At 40.9% G+C, this 12,538-nt stretch overlaps 1 pseudogene; it reads right to left on the bottom strand.

Annotated features, from left to right (window-relative positions):
• Positions 1-552: 552 nt before the first annotated feature.
• On the bottom strand, positions 553-10,888 carry LOC119562639 (annotated as a pseudogene).
• Positions 10,889-12,538: the final 1,650 nt, after the last annotated feature.

Raw genomic sequence — 12,538 nt, forward strand, 5'->3', positions numbered from 1 at the left:
ATTTCTCACCGATTAATAATCGGGTTAAGAGTTCTTTCTTAAATGTAGACATTTCATAATATGTATCTCCGCAATTTGCGACTTGATTGCTTATAAATAGTTTTCCATCGGCTTCAACTTTGACGTCAAATTCTCAAGACTTGAACAATGGTTCAAAATGGAGACTATTTTTTAGCAATGCCGTCATGTATTGAAACTGTGTTTCAACGAAAATATGTAAGATAAGTCCAATTAAGTTGTTTACCAATCTTTAATCGTTGCATGAGATTAACTTAAATTCTTAAATCATACAAATTTTCATAAGTAAAGTATTCAGTTTCCAGCCGAATTTAAACCATTTAATATTGAAAGTGGTCAAAAACATTTATGGGTTATAGGAAATATGAGTAAGTGGTGAGCAACTGAAAATGCTATAATTCGCTTAGAACAATTTGTTTGATAATATGTTTATATCGATGGGTAACCTTAATAGGAATCAAAATGTATTATAGTTGTCGCATGTCATCTAGTCTTCTACTATAGATGTAATTCATAAATGAAGTAAATGCAGGTGACTAACTTGAGATTCAATGAAGTGTCAATGATGAGCTCTTAGATTTCGTCCGCTCCTGGCGGCATTTTCTTCGTTAGGGACTGTTCCTCGTACAGCTCCTCCAGCAACTTGCGGAACATCTCCGGGCTGATGTTGTTGCCCACGCGCATTAGCACGAACCAATCGCCAAAACTGCAATTGCGCAGTGCCACCTGCAGGTGCAACTTGGGCATAAAACGAGCCCGGGCACGCAGCAACTGCAATCGCATTCCGGGGTATAAAGCGGTGGCCAGGCAGTACAGGAACTTCAGGGAAACCAGTGCAGCCACCAGAATGAACCACATCCACAGGAAGGCAAATATCTTCTCGTGCAGAATATTTAGGGGCAGCAGGCAGAGATGGTCGTATATGGTGGGAGATCCGCTGGGGCCGCCCTTGTAGACTTCGCACTTGGCACACTCGGGGAAGACCTGCATTGTGATACTGTTCCAATTATTAAAGTCGCCATCAGATAGGGCCACTAAGGCATGCCAGTAGCGGGCCCAGAAACCGCCGAAAAATAAGTCCAGGAGAATGAAGTTAATAATACTGACGCTCAGATTGAGGATCTCGCAAAAGAAGAAGCTGGCGAAGTAGAAGAAGTGGGTATCCTTGTATTCGCTGGAGAAGTACTTGACCAGCACGCGGAGATGGGTCCAGCTCTTGTCCTTGCAAACGGCCGTCTTGTGGAAGTCGTCGCAAAGGTGCTTAGGCCGACCGCCCCTTCCAAATCTTCCAGAGGAAGGCGGGCAAATAGAACACAAAGGACTCGAGGAGCAGGACCAGAACCACCCACTGATAGTAGATGATGTAGCGGTGCTTCTTCATGGGAACAGTACCCATTGTATCTGGTCGGCACTGCGCTGCGCCGTTTTTAAGAGGCTCCAGGGATGTATTTCCGTGCATATAGGCCCCGCAAAGTCCATGTCCTTGTTCCCCAAACACTGGATGGGATCCCCGAAATATTATTTCGAGGAAAGCAGAAAGGTGCAGGCCAAAAGCAAAGCCACCGTGACCTTCGAGTGCAGCGTGAAAATGGCATCGTAGATGTGCACCGACTTGCACTGCGTGATTAATTTAATCACTTGGGGGATATAACATATATTTTTGGGAGATCGTAAGATTCAGTCTGTTTGTGAATTCCAAATAATTCCAAAAGCACGCGGCATTCTATGTGCCATATAACTTAAGATGTCAGCAAACACCGGTTTTTTGTATACTTACATATATACCGCGGAACTTGTAGGTGTTGGAAAAAATTTGTATATGGGACTATTACTAAGGAGGATCTAATTAACATGGAGAAGTTCAATTTTTTTCCTGTGTAATCGTAAGCGATGTGTTGTTAATGGTAAATCTTGATCAATAAAAATATTTTTTTTAAATCTTCAGAAAGAGATTACATTTTTTGAACTATTTGGAATTTATTATAAATAATTTTTTTATTATTATTTTAAATTAAGTCATTCATTTTATTTTGTTATTTAATGAAATGATCATTGCTAATTTTTCATTTTTGATCTAGTTGATTATTAAATTAATTCGATTACTTCTATGTCGTATTTAATTTCCCGTTATGATCTTTTATTAGAATCCCATTTTATATTATCTGATTCTATATTTATTATTTCTTTATAAAAACTTAAATTAGTTACGAGGAATAAATCTTTGTAGGATTCAAAAGTATGAACTTCTTTGTTGTCCTTGTACAGAATAAATTCGTGGATCAAGTAATCAATTATTTCTGATCTGGCCAATATTATCATTGATAAATGAGGTATTAAGGAATGCAATTGCTGTAAGTTAAAAAAATAATTGATTTATCATTAATTCTATTTTTGTGTATAATTCAGTTTTTACTGCTGATTCTTACTTTTTTATAGGGCATAACCTTTTAAACTACTTGCTTTTTATTTCTTTCCACAATTTTTTTTTTCTTTTTATTAACAAGTTGTCCTACATGATATTTTATTAAAATTTGTTGGAATCCTAATTCCAAATCAATTGTTGAGAAATATTTAGCATTTTCTAAGTAAGCTAATATTAAAGACGATGGAAGACACCATGGGGTATCTTTCCGGTTTTTGTTTAGTTTTTGTAATCTATTTCCAGTCTATGTTTAGGACTGCCATCTTCATTTTCACCTTTTTTGGGGTACCACCAACACTGGTTATAATTCACTTCACAAGACTTCTACTTGGTCTTCTAATATTTTTCTTTAACATTCTATTGGTTAAATTTGAAACTGATAAGGCATAAGAATATTGTTAACTGTGTTCCTCTTCGACTATGTTAATTATTTTCTTTTCCAGAACTTGTATTCTATTAGTACTAGACGTCTTAATATTATTTAATTTATTTTGCTTGGACTCTTTGGTTCCAACATTTTTTACTTATTTATTGACGGATAAATCGACGTCGGATTGCTTGGTTTTTTCAAATTCTAACCATTAACTTTTTTGCTGACGGAAATTTAATCGTCGGCGAGCACAGGATTTGTGGACCCCAAAATATTAAATTTTTTGTTGACGGATATTTCTACGTTGGCGTGTTCAAGATTTATTGATCCCAAGCTTTTCTCGCTATTTTCCACAAATATCGAATTCAATATATTCCAAAACTTCCTATTCTACATTTATCATAGCTCCTATTTATCTAAATAGATTAGACCCAATTAGAAGGTCAGATTCCAATCCTTCTATTTCATATATGTGTTGTTTCAAGTATATTTATATATGGGTAATATTTAATAGTGGAATACCCATGAACTGTATATAAATTTTTACATATTGATAATTCATTTTTCTTTTCTTTTTCATTATTATCTCTGCGTCTATTATTATTTGCTTGCCAATTATTACCAGGGTTACATTGAATTTGAAGCAATGGATCAACGTCCGTCCGCTCAATAGTTTGATGTTTTTTATTGTTATTCTGATTATTAATTTGCTAAAAATTCCTATTTTGTGACCAATTATTGGAAATACAGCTTGCAGCGCATTTATCTTTATCTATTGAATTTATTTAGCATGAAAATTGTGGGCGCCGCGGGCTTGGGCGATTTGTGGGCGTAAGAGTGGGTGTGGCATATTCGCGAAACAAACTTGCGCTGCTTACAAGGCTACGGAATCTAAATATGAAATCTCAATTCTCTATGTTTGATAGTTGCCGAAAAATCCGCATTCATATTTACGATTTTTCGATGTTTGTGGGCGGTTTGTGGGCGTTAAAGAAGGCGTGGCAACCTTTTTTTGGGTTAACCGACTTCTCACGGTGGATAAACGAAGATGCACAGGCTAAGTCCGATCTCATTTTGGCCATGTCAACATCGGAACTAAGGCATACCAAAAACTCCGCCCTGTAGAAATCCTCTATACATGAGAAGCCACATAGATAAGTTTTCGATTAGGTAGCAAAATAAACGAAGTTGATCTTATGAATATTGACGATCTGGAAACGTTATCTCTACGGAGGCAATTAAAATAACGTTATTAGACGAGTATGAGACAAGAAACAGAAACCCAACCGGAGCATTTTTTGTGCATAAGAAGCCACATAGATAAGTTTTGCGATTTGGTAGGCAAAATAAACGAAGTTGATCTCATGAATATTGACGATCTGTCAACCCTTTTTCTGCTCTACAGTATCCCAGAGGAATTCGAACACTTTCAATTCACGATTGAAACTCAAGAAAACGTAATCTCTAAGGAGGCAGGTATAAAAATGTTATTAGACGAGTATGAGACAAGAAACAGAAACCCAAGCGAGTCGACGCCCAGAGCATTATTTGTGCATAAAAAGTATAATCACAGACTACTGAAAACAACTAAACACTAATCAAAAGTGTAAGTTTAAATGTTTTATCAGCGGAAAAGTCGGTCTCCGTGCAGCTGGGTCCAGGTCAAAGCCAATAAAGAACCATAGCATGTATATTATCATAGCTAATTATACAAACAGTGCTTGCAGTGATCGATAAACGAGTTTGGGTCATTGACATATAACAATACTTGGAATGTTGTCGATCGTCAGAAAAACCGTAGGGCTATTAAAAAGAAGTGGGTGCTTCGAACAAAATATTTACCCAACGGAAAAATGTAGGATTTATCGCAACGCGACGGCATTGATAACGACGAGACCTTCTCTCCAGTGTACCGAATAAGCTCAAAAAGAATTTTAATATCTTTAGCTACGGAACTCGGATTAAATGTTTATCAATTCGATTTCAGCTGTGCCTATTTGAATGGAGACATTGAGGAAAAGCTTTACATCAGCGTTCCACCTGAGTTCCAAGAAATCTTGACAGCCAAAAAGAAGAAGATATGCGGCTCCGAGAAGGTGTGCAAGCTAGGAAAGGACCTGTATGGCCTAAAGCAGAGTGGACGCCAACAGTGCAAAAAGCTGAATAGCCAACTCAAGGACCGACCAATGCGTGTACTTGAAACGTGAACAAAACGGAGTCCTGATCGTATCGTTTTAAGTAGACGACCTCATAATAGCGACCAATAACACCAAAATGTTTTCGGAGTTGAAGCATGAATTGTCCAACAAACTCCAGATAAAGGATTTGCGCAAGCTATCGAATTGTTTAGGCATCGAATTTAAGCAAAGCGAAGACAAGGGAGCCTTAATGTGGTTGGCAGTATCAACACGCCCTGATATTGCATTTGCAGTAAGTGCACTAATCCAATATAGTACCAATTTCGGGAAACAACATTGGATTGCTACAAAAATGTTATTAGGTAACTTAAAATGCACTGAAAACCATTGCTTTTTTTATAATCGAAGTGGCGGAGACCTATTAGGCTACACAGATGCTTACTGTGTCGGCATCATTGAAGATCGCAGATCTTTAACAGGTTTTGCTTTCAAGTTTGCAAGTGCAGCAATATCCTTGGAAAGTCTAAAGCAACGGACGGCTGCATTGTCAAGCGCACAGGCAGAGTACATGGCTCTGTCTGACTCCTCGAAATATGTGGTTCATCTAAGAAGCTTCCTAGAAGCCAAATGAAGACGACTGTCATCCACAACGACAATCAAAGGGATATTCACTCTACACGCAACCCCGTATTCTGTAAACGCACCAAGCATGTTGACATCATTTTATCCGTAAGCTGGTTGAAGAAGGAACTTTATCCGTTAACTACATCCCAACGACCGCGATTCCAGCAGACATATTGACAAAAGCACTTGAGGGCTCAAAACACAATACCTGTAAGACATCCTTGGGTATAAGTCCGGTCGATCAACACATTACCAATTGAGGGGAAGTATTGGAAATACAATTGGCAGCACATTGATCTTTATCCCTCATAGATCGCAATACCACATACCGTATACCTACCATATCGTATATATTGTTATCGCAAAAGTGTCATCTCTACCTATTGTTCGTTCCATCATCTCTATTGCCAAAACTGTATAAAACCTAATCTCTGTTTAAGACACCCTTAAATAAAACTATTCGCATTACTCAACCTAAAATTGCAACACCAATAATTTTTTTTTTTACTATAATTCCAATTGTTTCCCGTTTCTTAAGTATTACTATTTTGATTGGAATTTACTGGATTAAATCTTAAGTTATTTCCCTGACTTTTATTTTCATTTTTAAAACCATAAAACCTTTTTGCAAATTGAGCACGGAATTTGTTTGATTTGAATTTCTGGACCTTTGCCAAAGCATTGGGCAAATCCGGTGTATTTAATGAGAAAAGGGTTTCTGAGTGTTTGCTTAGGGAGCAGGAGTAAATATGCAACTTCGCGAACCCACTGGTTTTATTCAAAACATTGCTTAGCCGTTATCTGTGTAAATTGTGCGTTTATTCCAAGACCTTTTCTATTCAACAATTTTACCAACTCCCTTTCTCCAGATCTTCTCCCTATTACATTGGTATCTAGAGTTAGTATTTTATAGTAATCTAGTATTATTTTTAATCTAGTATTTGGATGTATGATCGTTGCTTGCCGACCTGTAGGGGGTAATTAGCGATTATCAGCCGTGCTACGCCACTGCTGTGAAATGACCAAACATCGCCCGCGTTGAAGCGCTGCAGCCCTTTAATTAATGGAAAGAGGTGCCAGATGATGTACTGATCGTTTGTATACGCCTTGCTTGGTTTGTACTAGAGCAACGCGCACCTTGCCATCCGATCCTTGCGTTACTTCCGTGACTCTGCCGAGCAGCCACTTCTGGGGCGGTAAATTGTCCTCTTTGATGACGACGATGGTTCCTGGTAGAAGGTTGGCCGATTCCTATGTCCACTTAACTCTTTGCTGCAGCCCCGCTATATATACACGGGACCAATCTCTCCAAAACCGTCGTTTGATGACTGTTATAAGCTGCCAGCGTTGTAGATGAGCTAGGTCGTCGTCCGGATGAGGAGGTGCCGATTCTGGGGGTAATGCAGCGAGCGTAGTGCCTACCAGAAAATGGGCTGGAGTAATTGCCTCTCAGTCGTTGGGATTGCTGCTGACAGCTACTAGCGGACGTGAGTAGAGCACTGCTTCCACATCAACCAGGACTTCGTCCTCCTTCAGCAAGGCTTTTCCGACGGCCCTCAAAAAAAGGTGTTTGACGGATTTGACGGCAGCCTCCCATAGGCCCCCAAAATATGGCGACCGGGGCGAAATGAAGACGAACTCAACCTGGTGATGGACGCCGTACGTTCCCATTGTGCTGCGGACATCGGAGGCCATCTCCTGAACCAGCCATGCGGAACCAACAAAATTGGTTGCATTGTCGCAGTACAGCCGTTCGAGCGGGCCGCCCAACAAATCTGCTGAGACAGAGGATAAATGAGTTAGAAGTGAGATTCATCAATAGTTCTGGTGAACCGCTTTCGTTTAAATAGCATATGAATACTGCCACATACATTTTTAAAAACAGTGCGTGCATCGGCGCACAACAGAACTGCACTCGCGTCGTGCATTAATCAGCCAAATTGTCTGCCGAAACATGCCGACTAGTGCTCGTGGTCCTGCATGGAAATTAGCATAGTGCAGGTGCTCGATGTACAATTTGACAAAACGATTCCCTTTAGGCATTAATATTGGGAATTTGGCACTGGGTTCTAGATCCGCGTGCGCTAGTCGACCGCCCACCCGCACCAATGTTAAAGTACGGGTTCCGAAAGTTTCGTTGCTGATAAATGGGCTAAGTTTTTGATAAGAACTGGGTATTGGCAAATTTTTCTATAATTTATTGAATTCGTCTGCAAACGATTCACCCTGAACAACCTGCGCTATATAAGAGAACGAAACACTAAGCTCGGTAGCTGATAGGACGTGGTCATTCCACGATTTCCAGGTCCTGCCGTAAACAAAACGAAAGATAAATGTTGTAATTCTCACAACCTTCACATAGGAAGAAAAATCGTCGTGACGTGTCGCCAGACTGCAGTTGGAGCCAGTTCATGAATAGCCGAAACCCTATTTGCGTCGAATGTTTTAAGTCTTGACAGATGAGTGCGCAACCAAAAGAGAACAAGTTCAGAATCCGACCACATAGTATCCTGCTCGACGCGGTAAAGATTAAGTGTCTGCACATCACTCAATAACTTCGCTAAGAGGTGAGCCGCACAGAGTTGTAGTCTTGGAATACTGAGTTCCGACATGCCGAGGGATGTTCAACGTTTCTAAATCTGTAAAGCATGATGACACCGTCTTCCAACGATGCAGTACGTCGGCGGGTATTTCGTCGTCCCATCGAATTTGTAGCGACCAGAGTTTTTGAATTAATATCTTTGCAAGGGTAACGATAGGGCAAATGAGTCCTAACGGATCGAACAGCCGCGCTGCCAATAAAAGCATGGATCGCTTTGTGGGTGGGTCTTCAAGCTGTAGATTCTGGGCGTTGAAATTGAAGGTATGCTGTTTTGGACTCCAAGTGAGACCCAAAGTTTTCGTATCGGCGTCTTCTCCAATAAGGACTTCTGACTCGGCGACCTGTCGTTCGTTGGGGGTACAATTGGACGCCCACTTAGCCAAGACGAACCCTTCGGAATCTAAAATCTCTGTAATTTCTCGCTAAGTTGCTTCAAACACCGTATTGCAAGGAAAGGAGCATTTGCCGTACCATACGTAACGGTGTTAAGCCGATAAATTTGTAGAGGGTTTTGAGGGGTCTCACGCCATATAATTAACTTGAATGGGCCTCATCTAATACCACTTGTCTGTACATTTTAGTAATGTCTGCCGACATAGCAAATTTATGGAACCGGAATTTAAGCAGCGTGGCATACAGGCAAGGTTGAATCGTTGGCCCTACCAAGAGAATTTCATTCAATGAAATTTGGGAAGTGGTTTTGCACGACACGTCGAATACGACTTTTAATATAGTCGAAGAGCTTTCAGGTAGGAGAAAGCACTGATACGAAACGACAAACGATTTTTCACTCAACACTTGATCAGGGGTATAGAACTGCGATTTCGTTAAATCGGGTATTCTTTCAATTTCCCAAAACTTCCTTTGCGTGTGATCCAAATTGTTGTCCTCAGTAGCTACTAGAGTTTGGTCCCTGACGCTAGCCAGCCAAAGACAGTATTTTGTAGAGTTGGACCTGTGTGCTTGTGACGAATTTGTCCTTTCCTAAGCAAGTCGAAAAACAGCGCCGATCAGCATGTAGACGCGTCTTGGCTTGTAAAAGTAAGGGTCTGCTAGGGAGATATCATTACGAATCCAATCGGCAGAGATTGCGGTCGCTTCTGGACGATACCCTGAGAACGACGGTAAAATTATGCATTCAACTGCCGCTTCGAAGGAGTTTAATAGCGACCCAATTGTCGTCTGGACTGCGAAGCTAGCTGAACACGCGGAATTCCCAATGCCTGAGAATTTAGCCTCATGCCGGTACCGTTTTAATTGCAGATTTTTTACCGATTCCTCCGTAATAAAATTACCTTGTGACCCTAAGTCTAGCAAAATCCTAGCGCACAGCTTGGCTCCTGACTGACTTCGAACCTCGACAAGGGCCGTTGCAAGTAAGACGTGATCTTCTCTTTGGGGCATAGGCTGACTAACCGAGCCACTTAGTGACTGTTGGTTTACCTGATTGTCAATAGGCGATGACAATTGATTGCCCGACGGTACGTGGGATGTTGAGGTATACCGATGCAAAAGTGTGTGATTAGCCTTCGCACAAATAAGACAGCAAGATGACTGGCATGTTGCGACACTATGTCCTCTGCGTAGACAATTGATGCAAAGTGGCGCATTCTTTGCGAACTTGAACTGAGCTTCTACCGAGATATTAGCGTAAGATGTACAACTCTGAATGAAATGGCTTTCTGACTTGCAGAAGCAACATTTAGACTTAAGTTCTTCGACAGGTCGGGAAACTGCTAATGCCGCTTTGCTATATCTGGGCTTATTCCCTAGCTGTCCCTGTTTGGGAGCTTTTCTGCCTGTCGTGGATTCCTCAGCCGCTAAGTGTTGGTACCGTTTATTAAGCCCCTCTGAGCAATCTTTCCATAACGGAATAGAATCGTAACTAAGTTGCTCTTCCCATCGCGACCGCGTTTTGGGATCTACTCTAGACATGACGATGTGAATTATCATTGCGTTGGCGAGAGTTTTCTCGTTGCCGAGCGAGAGAAGAGATTCATATATAGCAGTTACAGTGTCGATAAGGGATCGCAACGCCGAGGCGGATGGCGCTTGCATTGTTGGGATTTCAAACAATCGAGAGATACTTTTAAAGTATATTAGGCACGGATTATCATAAACCCTGACCAAGGCCGCATGAACCTTTGCGTAATTTGCTTCTGTGATCTGGTAAGCCTTTACTGTTCCTAAGGCTTCCTTCTCTAAACAGGATAACAGATGATTAAACTTTTCAACATTTGATAGAGATTCGTCATCGTGAACTAAGCTGTTAAATAAACCTATACAATTTTTGAACTCGGCATAGTTGCCGTCGAATTTTGGGAGTTTCATTTGTGGTAGTATTCTGCTGTGACTTGCTGAAGAATTTAAACTACTATTATTTGCGAAGGTAGAATGATTTCTTTCTCCTTCGGGCCGGTTACAATTTGACATTAATAATGCCTTTGCGGATACACATAATTCTTCTAACTCCTCTCTACATGCTAATTCATTATTAATTGCCTCTAATTGTTGTTGCAACTCGAACGCCTTTTCGATGTATCCATTTAAAATACCTAAAATACCTTAACGGCGTTAGGGGGAGTTACTTGACCACGAACTGTGGCCTCAATTCTAATTATAAGATTCTTATTCCGCTCAAGCTGTTCCAGCAATTCGTTTGTGTCGTCCTCCGCTGAGGGAGTTCTGCCAAAACGTTTCCGACTTCCACCCATTGAGACTAGCAAATTCCCTTTTTTAGATTATTTCTAACACGCAAATGCCAATGCAATGCTGCTGGTAGCGATAGAATGTCTGCACTGTCCCACCGTACTAAAATTCTCAGCCAGGCTATGCGCGAGTGGAGCAAGGAAGGCGAAAACACCGACACAACCAAAGAGCGCGCGAAGATTGGGGCAAGGCAGATTAAGCAAGACCGAATGTGTGTGTGTGTATGTGTTGGGTATGGGCCTTTGTGTGTGTATGTGACTGAAAGCCAAGTGAATTATGATATGTGTTTGTGCAAGTGATGGAAATAAAGTTTGCATATATTTACGTAGGCCACTTTACCATATACAATGCGGATCGCTGTACAGGTGCTCCTGCGATGAGGTTGCGATTGGGATGTACTTCTCGGTGTTTCCGACGAGGTTAGGTTGAAGCCCGCTGATGCTCTCCTGTGACGAAATGGAGGTTAGGGACGCAGCCGATGTGCGCTCCCTCTACGATGATGTATGTGGGGCTCACCACTCTCCGGGTGCTCCAGCGACGAAAGACGACGTTCTATTGCACCTCTCTATGGGTGCCGACGAGATTTTGGCGAGGAGATGGACGCAGCCGATGTGCGCTCCCTCTACGCCGAGATGTAAGTGAGTACTGCGCTCCGCCTGTGCGGGCGCTCCAACGACGAAAGATGAAATTAAAGTTGCACTGGCGCGTAAATGCGTCTCCAAATCTTTGACCATGCACCCAATGTGCGATGCCTTGTTATATAACTCTTGATGTTTTGCCAACTTATAACAATACGCAAATCCGAAGTTTAGATGACGGCCAAGAACCAGTGAGTCCACCCGGGGGCGCCAGTGTTTGCTCAGGGAGCAGGAGTAAATATGCAACTTTGCGAACCCACTGGTTTTATTCAAAACATTGCTTAGCCGTTATCTGTGTAAATTGTGCGGTTATTCCAAGAGCTTTTCTATTCAACAATGTTACCAACTCCCTTTCTCCGGATATTCTCCCTATTACTTTGGTATCTAGAGTTAGTATTTTATAATAATCTAATATTATATTTAATCTAGAATTTTGTTGTATGATCGTTGCTTGCCGACCTGTAGGGGGTAATTTATTAGCGATTATCAGCTGTGCTACGCCCCTGCTCGTTATATATGAAGTCCAATATAGACAGTATTGCATGAAAAATTATAACGGTGCCATGATTGAAGCGTTGTGGGCAGCTCCCATGGTTTTATTTCGTAAAATTGTTAAAACGACAAAATATTGCTGACTCTGAATTTTATAAAGACTCATTGCAGTTTCTGAAACTTCCCTCCAACCTACGTATTAAGTTGGTTCCCCGGTGACTTTTGGAAATGATTTTAAAACTTCAAGAGTTTTTTCACATTTTAAAGTTGGGTCGATTTTTTAAATTTAATAGTCTTCCACTGCGTTTAGCATCTGTAGCGAACTTTTTCTCTAAGCCATTTAATTTCTTGCTGACTTTACTCAATTGAACATTAATTAATCTGTCGCAGTTCTTGGAAATATTTAAATTCTATCGAATGCTGATTCAATATTTACTATAAAGCAACCATTCTTAGAATAATTGTGTTATATCTCTGTTGAGTAAGATGGTGCTGCTAGATCTTTTGAAAAACGGCATAGCCGTC

Source organism: Drosophila subpulchrella, unplaced genomic scaffold (assembly GCF_014743375.2).
Source record: "Drosophila subpulchrella strain 33 F10 #4 breed RU33 unplaced genomic scaffold, RU_Dsub_v1.1 Primary Assembly Seq78, whole genome shotgun sequence".
NCBI classification, from domain to species: domain Eukaryota; kingdom Metazoa; phylum Arthropoda; class Insecta; order Diptera; family Drosophilidae; genus Drosophila; species Drosophila subpulchrella.